The 14,860-nt window shown below is 36.6% G+C and overlaps 1 long non-coding RNA gene across 1 annotated transcript; it reads right to left on the reverse strand.

Annotated features, from left to right (window-relative positions):
- Positions 1-3,201: 3,201 nt before the first annotated feature.
- On the reverse strand, positions 3,202-4,733 carry LOC145736454 (uncharacterized). The gene is made up of 2 exons (XR_014179941.1): positions 4,601-4,733; positions 3,202-4,539 (listed from the first exon to the last, which is right to left on the reverse strand). It is a non-coding gene; the product is annotated as an uncharacterized LOC145736454 (long non-coding RNA).
- Positions 4,734-14,860: the final 10,127 nt, after the last annotated feature.

A 14,860-nucleotide genomic window follows, 5' to 3' on the forward strand; every position in this document is an offset into this window, starting at 1 on the left:
TGTCAAATTAGAAATGTTACTGGGTGATTAAGTTAGAGTATCTCTGGTAAGGACACTGGAAACACACTGTCAATATTTAAGTTTTCCCATAATGAAAAACCTTGATGAAAGGGGAAGGTTTTCCCTGTGCGCGTTTAATATCCTGTTTCTATGAGGCCCTGTGTACCCGGGGTGGAAATGTCAAAGGGCTTTTATGTATAAAGAGAGAGGGAAACTGGGACATTTTCCAAGCCAATAAAAAAGTCTATAAAAGTCTCGTACTCCTAAAGGAAAACAGTCAGGAAACTTAAGATTTATACGATATGGTCTTTGTTTCTGTCTTTCATAGCTGTCAGGACGAATGTACCCTTTATAAGAAAATAGTTTCGTCATTGTACAGGGTTGGTCAGTAATGGGACACCATGTATATTTGCTGGTAACTTGATAGAAACAGGGTAATTCAAATTCGACTCTCACCATGGCAATCTCAGAAAGTTTAAATTGGGGCAAAGTTGCTCAAAGATATCTCAAAACCGAAAAAACATTTTCATTGCCACTTTTTATCAGCTATACGATGACGGTTTCGTATCTGATGCCCATCATCAACTTTCTTTTTTCTTATGAGCGACATACTAAATTTTTAAACGTCAAAATAGAACGTTTAATTCTGATTTCAGTGATGTATTATAACTTATGATTTGCTTCATAAATGGCAAAATAATTCACTAAAAACTAATTTTAGGAAAATGTCCGTAAAAATCAAATTTGACTACCTCTAACGGCCAAACGGGGCAACTTAACAGTGCACGCTCAACGTCACGTGATAGCTCCATTCATTAGCTACCTACGATCATATGATATGTCTACGGAATGTTTCAACTAATCAATTCATTTTTGGAAAAATGCACCGACATTTTCCTCAAATGAAGGGTTTTCTTGGCCTACTATACCGACCGCCGCCATATTGGATTTAGACGTGTCAAGGGGCCATTTTAACTAATTCTGGCATGGAAAACATGAATCTGGTGTCCGTTTTGCTGTAACTGTCGCCATTTTGTTATTGACTATAAAATTAGGGCATTTTTGACAGTATTCAAAGCCAACTAGGGCAAAATTAATTTTTATTGATTTAAATCGTTGTTGTCATACTTCACTGAATTCAGAATAAAATGCTGTATTTGGTGGTGTAAAAATCCAATATGGCGTCCATAACAAAAAAGAAAGTTGATGATGACTACCAACAGACGAAACGTCGCGCGGAAAATTTGAAATCATCATCGTATAGCTGATAAAAAGTGGCAATGAAAATGTTTTCTCGGTTTTGGGATTTCTCTGCAAATAAGGTTAGAAATAAATAAAAATACAATTTCAGTTTTTTTCGGATATCTTCGGATGTACTTGGAAAATCGTATTTTTTAAAGCGGCATTTGATTCAGTTTTACATTGCCCCCATTTAAATTTTGTCGTATCTCTTATAGTTTTCGAGATCCCAATGGTGAGGGTCGAATTTGAATTACCCTGTGTAATAAGTTGATATTTTTAATTTAGTCGTATTTTAGTAATTGGCATTCAAAGATTATGGTTTTCAAAATTACATTTGCCATGAACACGGTCAATTACGTAACTGTGACGTAATTTGACAGTTAATTTGTTAAATTACGTCAGCATGACGTCAAATTCTCTCAGCATGGCAGATACAGAGTCAACTCGAATGCAGTCACAAATTACGATTTTTACACTCTAAAAATGTATAAACTAATAATAATACAAGCAAAACAAATTACAAATTTGTATAAACAAACAATTTAACAGTAAACCTGAACATTCAGTTTACTATTACATATTTTGAATAAAGTCATAAAAACAGCTCTTCCAGACTAATCTAAACCCTGCAGCTCCTCATACTTAAAACATGATAACATCTGTATAATTAGACATTTTAGATTCGCGCTGTGTGTGTTATATTATTAGCCAAAACTTCTTGAATCGACTTTATAGGCTGATGTGCGTGCACTTTAATTACACTTTTTTTAAATTAGTTTACATTTACTTACATAAAATTCTTGACGCAGTATGCTGTAAGTATACACACAACACTGTAAGCAGAGGAAATCTCTCTTTTGGTTAGGGTTTGTTGTTTAGGGGCTTAAACTGCAAGGGAAAATCGATAAAAGCGAAAGCAGCTGATTTCCTGCAGCCTGTCCTGTGGGCTGCAGTTTTAGCACCTTTTTTGAAATAAAAAAAAAAAATCACCCGCAATCACTATGGTCCACTACTAACTGCAATCGGGAGGAACTATTACTTTGAAAGTTTCATTTAAAAGATGAAAATAGACATTCAAGCCGGAAAATTGAGATAATGTAAATGTAAAACAGGGTCGAGTTTTCGCCCCGGTTCGTAAACTGACTGGACACAATTAACGGCATTCCTCAACCCGGGTCGTAAATCAGTTTTAACGTCTCTCTCCGCTAAAACTCCTTTATCTAAACAATGCAAAACTATTTGAAAATTAATAGGTATCCTCACTTGTATTGGCACCGTTTTGCCTATTAACATAGTGCTGCCATCTCATGGCCTCCACACAAACTCTCTTGTCTATACCCTTTTGCAGGTGCAATGAGATTGACGAATGAGATTGTTAGATGGCGCCAAATTAAAGAAAAAATCGCATCACACAATCAACATTGTGGTGCATTCACCATTTGTCTAGAAGTAATAAAAACAGGGCAAATCAAAATTAAATTTTTATTGTTCACAAAAACACACCTTTACAATAAACTTATCAGTAAAACATACAATAAACTTCCACTTAAAAGTGCAGAACAGTTTTATCAAAAGCAATTAAATGATTTTTTTTTTAAATTAGCGCTCTATGGATTTGTACTTCCATTTTTGCTCTAACGCACAGTTTAATAATACAAAATACACTAGTAAACTTTACTTCCCAAGGGCGAGGGCAGTTACCAAACTCCTTTATCTAAACAATGCAAAACTATTTGAAAATTAATAGGAATCCTCACTTGTATTGGCACCGTTTTGCCTATTAACATAGTGCTGCCATCTGATGGCCTCCACACAAACTTTTTTGTCTATACCCTTTTGCAGGTGCAATGAAACCGACTGCGATTGTTAGATGGCGCCAAATTAAAGAAAAAATCGCATCACACAATCTACATTATGGTGCATTCACCATTTGTCTAGAAGTAAAAAAAACAGAGCAAATCAAAATTAATTTTTTATTGTTCACAAAAACACACATTTACAATAAATTTATCAGTAAAACATACAATAAACTTCCACTTAAAAGTGCAGAACAGTTTTATCAAAAGCAATTAAATGATTTTTTTTTTAAATTAGCGCTCTATGGATTTGTACTTCAATTTTTGCTCTAACGCACAGTTTAATAATACAAAACACACTAGTGAACTTTACTTCCCAAGGGCGAGGGCAGTTACCACCCATACAGCTCCAAGGGAAGTAGAGTTGGCGTTAAACCTACAAACTTGTATAATAACTTAAGACTAAATTACTTAAGGCACACATACACCAAACTTAACCTAAAAATTCCCTAGTCAGGGGTGGTGGGTTTACACCAAAAAATTTTTTTTTAATATTTTTTTTAATAAGGGTTCTTTTAAGAAAAATGCACACAAAAAAAATAAATCAAAACTGTTCACCCTCAAAATTGGTGAAAGTGAACAATTCCGAACAAAAAAAAAAAACAAAAACACAAAATCAAAAATAAAAAAGCAAAACATAATTGAAATAAAAATCCAACTGAAAATCAAGACACAAAAAAAACAAATCCTGCAGTTTTAAATTGCCCAAACAAAAACCAAAATTCAACAATAAAATTAACAATTTAAAACGTAAACAAATTGTTTTACTCCAATTTAAATGGGTAAAACTTGAATGCAGTAACAGTTATGTACAGTAACAACAACTAATAATAACAATTGTGGTAACAGACAACAGTAACCTGAAACAACTGCAATCGACCATTTTTTTTATTGTTTATGGTAGAGTGAATGTTTTAATTAGAAAATTTAGCTTTTTTAAATACTGTTAAGAAGTCTACTCTGAACTATATGGTAAACATTAAAGTAATAGGAAATGTTGGAAAATAACGGAAAGATCGCTGGATTTATGGTTTTGACAGACTTTTGGTCTGAATGGTGTCTTAAATGCCAAGAAAATGGTAAGTTTTAGGATGTTTAATCCTGTACCAAAATGTCGTTTCCACTAAATGGTCGATCGCGTCTTATTGGTAAACTTAACAAAAACACAACAAAGAAAGTGGTAAGAACAACACAGAAACAGAATTTGACGTAACAGAGCAAACTTAACGTAACTGTAACGGTTTAACAGCAAAACTGTAAGTTTTAGGTTCAAAGTCAACAGAGTTAAAGCTTTCCACACTGTACAGTGCAAACAATAACAACAAATATTTGTGTCGCAGTTAGAAACACCACAATCTAGAGATCTGGGATGAAATGGTCAACATGTCTCATTCATTTTTTCGGGTGCAGTTTCAGTGAAACAGGCCTTTTCAGGTTCAACCTGCATGGAAATAGTACATGTTTTACTTTGCAAAATACTGGTTGGGCTGGAAATGACTTACCATATTTAGGCGTACACACAACCACACGAGAACAAACTTAACAACATAACAGAAACTTAACGGTAACAAACTTCAGGGTGGTTTCGTGGAGAACCACCCCGATTTACGTTCAACAGTGAAATGTGACTTTCGCTGTGAATTGCCTCCGTTATATACCGATTCGACCCTCGTTGATTATGTGTGAAGGTATGAGAAAGTCGCAACAAGACCCCCACCTAACAATAATTGAATGAATAATCCAAGGGGAGAGTAATAAGGGCGCAATATAGGGTAAGATTAAGGGCCAGCGTGAGAAGATTTCTTTGCGGAGATTATCGAGAGGACAGATGTTCTGAATTTTCCGTTTAACCAGCCCCAATGGCACGGAAAGTAGTAGTTTCTGCTCGTCCCCACAAACAAAAGAAATCCACAGAACAAACGAATGGTGAACAGCGTGAGAAAATTGCTTCGCACTGTATGTGGGGGAATTCAGGTGTGCCATTATGAGGGGAGAGTCGGGAAATGTGTCAACGTGAGAAATCCCGGTCTTTTCACCTGTCCCCTACATTTGATTTGTTTTTTCTATTGACAATCACATTCAACAGTTTTGACATTTGAGGGACCTCTAAAAAGTTACAGATTTGCTTTTTTCGGTCTCTATCGTTGACGTTCGCTTACTTAAGTAAATTACGTCAGTTCCATTATTCACGAGGTGAATAGGAAGATTTCCATTGTACGTTTTAGTATGCAAAAGAGCGGGGTCTTTGCCAAAATGGGGAACGGAGCTTCATTATATAAATTTTTAGACGATTTTTCTTATTTGCGAAAGAAAAAGATCAACCGCTCCGATTTCATTATACCCACGACGTTCAGGCCTGAAAGCGTCTTTCAAACGGCCTGAAGCAAACACGTGCTCAAGACCGTCCAGGTGTCCCTACGCGCGGATAATCAAAACACAATACGGACAAGGAGAACCAGATCAAAAGGTTGGACTAAATCAATATCTCAGGATTCCTTTAAATGAATGACAAACGCTTGTACCAGTGGCGTTTCAGCTGCACTTACAATTCCAAGAAAATGGTTGCCAGATGAAAAACTTCCATTGGGAAAGGGCGTTTTTCTTCGGGATCTGTTAGAGGAACATCGGTTCGATGCAGTTTATCATTGGGGAATCTTCGATAAAACGAAATTTTTTGACAGATGGAGAGAGAAGGCTTGAATGGCACTATTCAGGGAAAGTTAACGTAATCTAACAATAGAGCACCACCCCGAAACGAAAGCCACTTAATAGAGACAATTTAGAGGATAAAAGCGGCCCTTAATTTCGTTTTCGGCATCGAAATACATGCCCGCTTACGATCAATTTACCCGCAGGAAACCAATTGTGAGAGTTTTAACTTTACCTGATGGCGATCGGGGCTGGGGGTGCGGCGCCCCCGCTTTTTTGGGGGAACGTGCCGCCCGTATCACGGCCAATTAGAGCCCCCATGTGTTTTAATGAGGGCCGGCACGTGACCGATACTCTGATCAGTCTTATTCAAATTGTCACGTGACAATAACAGTCAAAATATCTGTCAGAAAGTTTTATAACGTTTTATATCAAATACTACAAGAAAACTTTTCTAAATCTTGATTTTTCCACCTTTCAACACAGTTTGCCGTTAGTGACCATTATCACGTGGTTTTAGTACACTATTTAGCTAAACGGTCACGTGATAATTGTTAAAAATAACTGTCATAAATCTAAGAAACACGTCTCGTTTTGATAACTGTGTTAAACTTTAATTCTTGCAGATTCTAGACAAATTTGGTTTTAGGGCGTCACGTGACCCACAGAAAATGACGGAGTCGTCTAAAAATGACGAAAATGAAGCGCATTTTTGGAATCGGAAAGTTTTGTCCAGAGAATCGGGATTTATGAGGATTCCAAAAATTTACACATTTTTAAAGACATTTTTAAAGACAGTGTGTCAATTACAACAATTTTGCAGGATTTCTGATTGATTTTTGGATACTTAATTTGTAATTGATATTATTACATTTTTTATGGTAATGATTACATTTTCAGTAAAGTAAGGGTCTGTTATGGAAAAAATACAGTACGCCTCTGGATTTTAAGGTCAATTTACTGGCTACACAACAAATTTCAGGGCTGTAACCCCCAAATTTCGAAAATACTGACTGAAACTGTGTTTCTCTGCATTTTAACTGACATTCTCTCATTTTGATTGGTAATGATCACAATTTCAGTAAAGTAAGGTGTTTAATTGCATTTTAACTGAAAATCCTTCCATTTTGATGATATTTATCACAGTTTCAGTAAAGTAAGAGTTGTTTATGGAAAAAATACAGTACGTCCCTGGATTGTAAGGTCAATTTACTGGCTACACAACAAATTTCAGTGCCGTAACCTCCAAAATTCGAAAAAACTGACTGGAATTGTGTTTTATTGCATTTTAACTGAAAATCCTTCCATTTTGATGATATTTATCTCGTAGATTTCCTTTTCAATAACCTTCAAAATTTAGTACAGTCAAAAGTAAAAGCGTGCCAAACTTTGAATTTGCCAGAAACAAAAGCCGCATTCGTTTTCAAGTTCCATGGAGCGAGCAGAGCGTTCTTGACGTCACGATGACGTAATTTGGCAAAACCCTAATTTGGCCAATTGTCAAATTACGTCACTGTGACGTCAAAAAAGGTCTGTTCGCTCTATGAAGCGTGAAAACGAACGAGGCCATAGTTTGAAAGGACAGTCAAGGACAAAATCGTTGGTAAAACCTACTTAGGGTGATAAAATGACTGTTTTAGCAAATTTTTTAAATCTTTATTAAATTACCTATCTAATGACATAAAAAAACTATGAGATTTGGTACAGTCAGGGAGAAAAGCGGTGTCAAAGTTTGAACTGCCAAAAACACAGTTTGAAAGGACAGTCTCGGACAAAATCGCTGATAAAACCCACTTGAAATAAGAAAAAGTCTGTTTTAAGTGCATTTTCGGAATTATTGTTAAATTTCATATCTAATGACATAAAAAAAACTTCGAGGTTTGGTACAGTCAGGCAGAAAAGCGGTGTCAAAGTTTGAACTGCCACAAACCCATATTGGAAGAACAGTCAGGGACAAAATCGCTTGTAAAACCTACTTGGAGTGAGAAAATGACTGTTTTAAGCACATTTTTGAAATCTTTATTAAATTACCTATCTAATAACATAAAAAAACTTCGAGATTTGGTACAGTCAGGGAGAAAAGTGGTGTCAAAATTTGAACTGCCACAAACACAGATTGGAAGGACAGTGCGGGACAAAATCGACTCTAAAACCCAGTTGGAGTGGGAAAATGGCTGTTTTAAGCACATTTTTGGAATCCTCATTAAATTTTCTATCCAACAACCTGAAAAAACACTATAAAATTTGGTACAGTCAGGTAGTAAAGCGGTGTCAAAGTTTGAATTGCCAAAAACACAGTTTGAGAGGATAGTCTCGGACAAAATCGCTGATAAAACCCACTTGAAATGAGAAAAAGTCTGTTTTAAGCACATTTTCGGAATAATTGTTAAATTTCCTATCTAATGACATAAAAAAAACTTCGAAATTTGGTACAGTCAGGGAGAAAAGCGGTGTCAAAGTTTGAACTGCCACAAAACACAGATTGGAAGAACAGTCAGGGACAAAATCGCTTGTAAAACTTACTTGGAGTGAGAAAATGACGGTTTTAAGCACATTTTTGGAATCCTCATTAAATTTCCTATCTAATGACATAAAAAAAATTACGAAATTTAGTACAGTCAAGAAGAAAAACGGTGTCAAAGTTTGAACTGCCACAAACACAGATTGGAAGAACAGTCAGGGACAAAATCGCTTGTAAAACCTACTTGGAGTGAGAAAATGACGGTTTTAAGCACATTTTTGGAATCCTCATTAAATTTCCTATCTAATGACATAAAAAAAAACTACGAAATTTGGTACAGTCAGGGAAAAAAGTGGTGTAAAACTTTGAACTGACAGAAACACAGTTTGAAAGGACAGTCAAGGACAAAATTGCAAGTAAAACCCAGTTGAAATAAGAAAAAGACTGTTTTAAGCACATTTTTCGATTCTTCATTAAATTTCCTATCCAATAACCTGAAGAAAAATTACAAAAATTAATATAATCAGGGAGAAAAACGGTGTCAAAGTTTGAACAGGGAGTAGTTCTCATTCAGACTGTGTTAAGGGTAATAATTTCCATATTCAATTACTTGATCATTGAAACCAAAATTCATCAGTTAAATACAACAACTTAATCTAACCTAATAAACCGGCTTGTCAAGATTCCACTTCCGGAATTCAGTTTCCCAAATATCAAGCGTCAAATTAACAAATTGCTGGGGTCAGGCCGAGGACAATTGGGCCGCGGTTTCACTCTCGAAAGGAGGATGCGCCCCCCCGCCTCCTACGCCTGATTAAAACGAGGGTTAATTTAATCTTGTCAAAAAGGATTAGCTTATCTAGTTATAAATTATTAAAGGACCGTTGTTAATGGCCGGCTGTTTGCGACAAGACACAATTAACTTTCGTCCACTAACTTAGATTCTAGGGGCATTTCCAACAAATTGTCCATTTTTTTTAACATAAAGTTTGTTTATAGCATCTTTTGTGTTTTTACGGGGTTGATAACTCGAGTTTGTACTTTCTAATTATTATTATCAACTAATCAGTGAAAATGTTACATTTCAGAGAAATAGAGGAAATTCATCAATTTGCCAAAACCGCATCTGTAGCGTACATTTCACGTATACATTTTAATTGTCGTTGTATTTTCAATACGAGGTATTGCCGTGTAATTCGATTAATTTAAATCAACTGCACTACGCATGGAGATTCAATTAATTGTTCGGTGTTTTTCTAGTTTGTTGCCACAATTACTATAAAAAAATTTATTTCTTCTCGTAAACCCAAATTACGCACGTTTCGGGCTTCTTTTATTATTCTTATTGGCCTTTCGGCTTTCTTGATGTTTCCCTCTCCCTTTCCTTGAAACGAACACGCTTTCCGCATTTTTAGTTAACGTAATATTATTTCAGGGCAAAATTACCCTTTGACGTCACGCAAGGATGTTTGAAAACGGCAAATGAGCGACACATGACCAACCGACAGAAAGTCTGATTGATATCACGTGACGCTCTTCCTCATTCTTACTTGTATTCGAGGTAAGTATCTTATATTAAATTGTTGCCAAAATCAAATCAAACAGTACAAACAACTTTCTCAATCATTTTTCATCTCAATCAGTGAAATAAAGTTTAAATGGCTGGATTTTTCCCTTTCGAAGCTCATAAATCCGTCAAGGGCTGGAACCGAAAACTAAAATTTATAGTTCGGTCCTGCTGATTCTTGAAATAGGTCTAATGAGCTTTTAAGTCCCGGATTAGTTCGTCGTTTTCGCTCGACCCTTTTTGGGGTCATTTCCACAGCCGGTCCGAAAAGTTCAAACTGACGTTTTGGCATTTGCCTAATTCTTCTCCTTTGTCCGGTAAAAAACTGTTTGGTTTCTCACTTTGCTACAAAAATAACCAATGTCAATAACGTCGAAACTAGCTTCAAACCCATTATTAACCTAAATTAGGTTTGTCATTGTAATTAAAATTTGCAGTAAGGAATAACGAACGTTATTGACAAAGTTGCTTAACAAGTTAGTTAACCAATATTTACAACTCTGCAAGCTCCCAGAATTGGATTAGCCCCCAGAATATTCTTTTGATCTGCTACAGCGGGAAAATTCCGGAAGCTTGATTAAATAAAATCGGTCGGTTTTTTCTATTAAGGAACTCCCCGGTCCGGTTCTAGCCGACCAGAATTTCAAGTGAAAATCGAAGCCACCCTTCGAATATTAACGTTCTCGACCGATACGTGTTGTATGCCAGGCCGTAAATTACACGGTTTTATTAAATTAAATCTTAAACTAGAGAATATTAAAAAGTCCCCAATGCAAAGAAAACTTTCTCCATTAAACGCTTAAAGGGGAAACTTTTTCGGCAAGCAAGCTTATTGAAAAAGTTGCGCAAAAATGTCTTGCATTTAACACACAAATACGCAAACATCAGTTTGGACTAGTCCCAGATTTCCCACGGGATATTCCGGGTGACACCTCTCATTTGCTACGAAAACAGGTCTGGTGGCAAATTCACCCTAGGGACGTTATGCGACCTCTTTATCGACCATCTGCTTACCTAGATTAAATCCGTTATATGCTATCCCTGTTTTTTTTCTTAATTAGTACAGCAAGAAAATATTATACATGGAAATTTAAAAGTTAAATTAAAAATTAAGGATAACCGTGTAACGGACAGAGAAACATGGATAATTGCATGCGTTAGACAAAGACAGAAACGAACGCTCCAATAGCTGTTTAGCATTCAAATTGCTGTTGTGCTGCAACCAGTCTCTAATGCCATGACTTTTATCTGTCAAATATCAAAAGTAAATAAATTCTAACCTCAAAATTAAGCAAAACACCGGCAAAACTTTTATGGCCATCCTTTATTGCATCTTTTTGCAAAATTTTGGGGTATTACCCATTAAGAGTGACTGGAGGACGTGGCCCATCCAATTTAACTGGTTTAGTTGAATTCCTGCAGTACTAGAAGCGGATCATTGAGTAAAGGGATCATAGTTAGTGTGTCCATGGTACGGAGTGGGTACACTACAACAACCTTGGGGCTTTGAATCTGATTGAGTTTTGCTTCATTTCCAGGTTAGTGTTCCATTTTAATAGCAAATTATCCCTGCAGACTAATTAATATAATATGTTTGTGTATTGTTCAGTTTTATTTTGAGGTTATGTTAGATTGTTTACTGTAACTGTAATTCAGTTGCTAATCGAATAATTTAATTTTTTTTACATGTATACGCACACATCACATTCACTACACTGCATTGCTTTATTAGATTAGGAATTTTCCAGTCATACAATTAATTATGCAGGTAATGTAGTCCGCGAATTCGGGGAGGCGTTTGACAACTGACAATACCACGGCAAAATTACAGTGACGTCATTTGTTGGCCCCAAGATTTTAATTGTCTAGAGCATTATAAGTTTCTCTCCTTATCACTAGGATTCCTATACCTGTATGCACTTGCAGACTAAAAAACTGGTCTCATCCTTTGTCCTTTGTCGTTGAAAGCTGTTTTAAAAGGACATTAGCATATCAAACTGGCTCTTTAAGTTTTAAAGGGTCCGTTGAAAAGCGTCGTTTAAACGACCACTTTTTACCACTACATCTGTTCAGTAATCGGTTAAATTTTGCAGAAGTACGTTGGCTCACCATAATGACAATTTTTTTAATATTCTGAGCTGAACTTTTCGTATAATATTCGCCATTGTTTGGGCAGCTAAATGAGAAATGAGCGTCAAAATAGTTCGCCAAAGGGAAACGCAAACAGGCCACTGATAGATACAAATTGACTTGCATTTGTTATGGCAACAGCGCAACTTGATTGCTCCCAATAATGACTGGCATTGCTACTGCTAATTCGGCTGTTTGCACTTCCGGCAATGTCAGCTACTGTAGCTGACTGATTACCGTTCATTCTCGAACGCTGGGTTTAACTTATCTCGTTTAAACGAGCACTGTGCTTGCAATTTGATTTGTGCTTTGAATTTTAGAAAAAAACACAAAATGTCTCGGTTGCAAGGAGGTATATGCAACCAGTCATTCACTTCCCGTTAGGAGAGTAGTGATTTAACTAGAAATTTCTTGACAGAAAATCGTCATTAACCACCCAAAGTAATTAAACATCGCCGATCATTAATAATCAGAACGAGGACGTTGGCGACGACTCGAACAAATTGAACCGTCAACGTTATTTGTATTCATTTCGAAATGACAGCCGGTGTGTGTTTTCGTCCCCAAAATTTATGATCGTCGCAATTTGTTGTTTTTGGATTCATCCAGAAAGCGTCTCCGTCTCGAAAACGACGGCTAATTCAATAAAACAGTAGCGCCCCCATGCCGGAAACAATTTAAAGACGAGTTTTCGAACTTTATTAGATGGCATATTCGGCGAGTTAATTACGTCGCGAAAACGGGCAGATAACTGTTTTAAATTGTTCCCGAATTGTAATAGCGGCACTTTGTGTTGAAAACCCCGCGGGGGACAAGCAAAAAATACTTTAGAAGTTTTAATTGTTATTGCGAATTTAACGGGGTGCTAATTAAAAAAAAAATGCTGAATAAATCGAGCAAGTTAGAGAGGTCGCATTGTGTACGAAACTTTAATAACCCCTAAGTCCCTCCAGACCGCATAAAGGGGTAGTTTCTAATGAAATATGTTTATTTCAGTGTTCCCAACTGACATAATAACGGTTATTATCTTTGCAGTTTTGGAGAGGAGATTTTGAGCGTCCTGGCTGTACCTTTTGTTTAATTGGGTCCTACGCGTCACTTAGAAAAGGAGTTAGTTCTAAAATGAGCATCATACCTCCAAAGATTATGTCCAAAATTATTGGTCAACAAACAAGTTATTCAAGGTAAGTTTAATAGACAGGCAATCGCATAATAATTAACTGTTTAACGTAATAATCGGAGACCTACTTGAAATGCAGAATTACACCCTGAAACCCCCTTCCTTCCTATAAATTAAACATTTATGTAGATGCAGGCCCCCGCATGCTATTAATACCCCTTTAGCTTGATTAATTACGTTCTGATGTCGCGACTGCGGCCATTTTTCAGCCAGGACGGTGTGGATGAATGGCAGGGACTAAAGCTTTTTTAAACTTCAAAAACTGGAGCAAATTGCCTGTTACAGTTTCGGTTTAAAACGTTTTTGAAGTTATGGGTGTATGCTCTATTTGGTGCAATCAACCAAGAAAGAGAGAAAGACCTCAACCAGGCAAATCAAAGATTTCATCAAGTCAACTGGGCTTAAAGGTTAAATTTAGGGGTTAGGCACGTGATAGTCGCTGTCACTTGTTAACAGCAATCACGTGATAAATGTCCCATAGCGCATTGAGTCGTTGAAATCGAAGTAGGTCTGTGACAGGATTTTCAGGCAACCCACAATACATATGAGATTTCTCATAATATACAGAGATGATTATGTGAGGATATGACAACGATTTTTCCGTTCTGTTTTTAAATCTTTATTAGTCCAAGACTTGGTGTTAAGTAACATCGATGCTAATAGCACAATTTTATCATTTCCTATCCGTTTATGGTTAGCGTGACCCGCAATTTAGGTGCAATCACACGGCACAAAATCACCATCAGTTTACGGTTCGGTCACTCGGATTTCCTGGCTCCCATACACCATTAACAAACACGTAAGATAATCATTGACAGGTGTGAAATTTAGTATTTGATATTGTTGCTTACTTTTCGGGTAATTGGCCTAATTTTTTTCCAGTTTCCGCCATCGATCGATCACAATTAACGTAAACGCCGTAGTTTAGGCGTTACAAAATTGTTTTTTTTTTGTTCATGACCGGTTGCGTGTGTTTGCTTTGTACGTGCGTGAAGGTTTTGTTGAAATTACTTTTTAAAGGTTAAATGCTGCATCATCTGGAGCACATAACCAGTTGGTTTGGTGTGCAAAACGTGCCCGGAAAACCTGTCGAAACTTCCAATCTTGCAGACGCCATTTTATTATGCTGCAAATCGACACAATAAGTTTTAAAATGCCGATGAGGATATTTCGGAAAGCTGCCGAATTTGTAGCGCGGAAAACTGTTTCTATTCACCCAGAATTTTAAAAACAACAGAAACTCTAATTATTACACGTCAGATTTTTTGCAAGCACGTAAAAATCCCCTCTCTTTTGCCGCTCCATGGAATGAGAAGTACATTTCCGGTTCCGGTTAATCCTTCCGCCCCGGTAACATTCCACACATCATCCACAGGTGCGGCAACTAATAACTTTACTTGTTATGCCAACTGTCGACTCCTGGAGTATAAACTTCGTGCTACTCTGGAAAGTTTTTTGCGAATAAATTGTCGCCACGTCTTACAGTTTTAAAGTTTGTCGAGTGCAGAACGCCAGAGCCCGATTATTAATTACTTGCGTGTGGAAAAAGTTGCCATCTTTGTACTGGTTGAGAAATGCCCACCCTAACACTTCTTATACGTGTGTTGTAACGGTCCTTGTTTCTGATGTACGGCGCTACACTTCCTGAATTCTAATGCGGCAGATCGTTAGTAAAAACGTTCTTTTTCGGTATCCAGGGGTTTCAAATTTACCGTAAGGTAGATAACAGTCAAAAAAATACAACTGTATAGATGTACACATTAAGTGTATGCATG

This window comes from Ips typographus, linkage group LG12 (genome assembly GCF_016097725.1).
Source record: "Ips typographus isolate SLU linkage group LG12, UJ_Ityp_2.0, whole genome shotgun sequence".
Classification (NCBI taxonomy): Eukaryota; Metazoa; Arthropoda; class Insecta; order Coleoptera; family Curculionidae; genus Ips; species Ips typographus.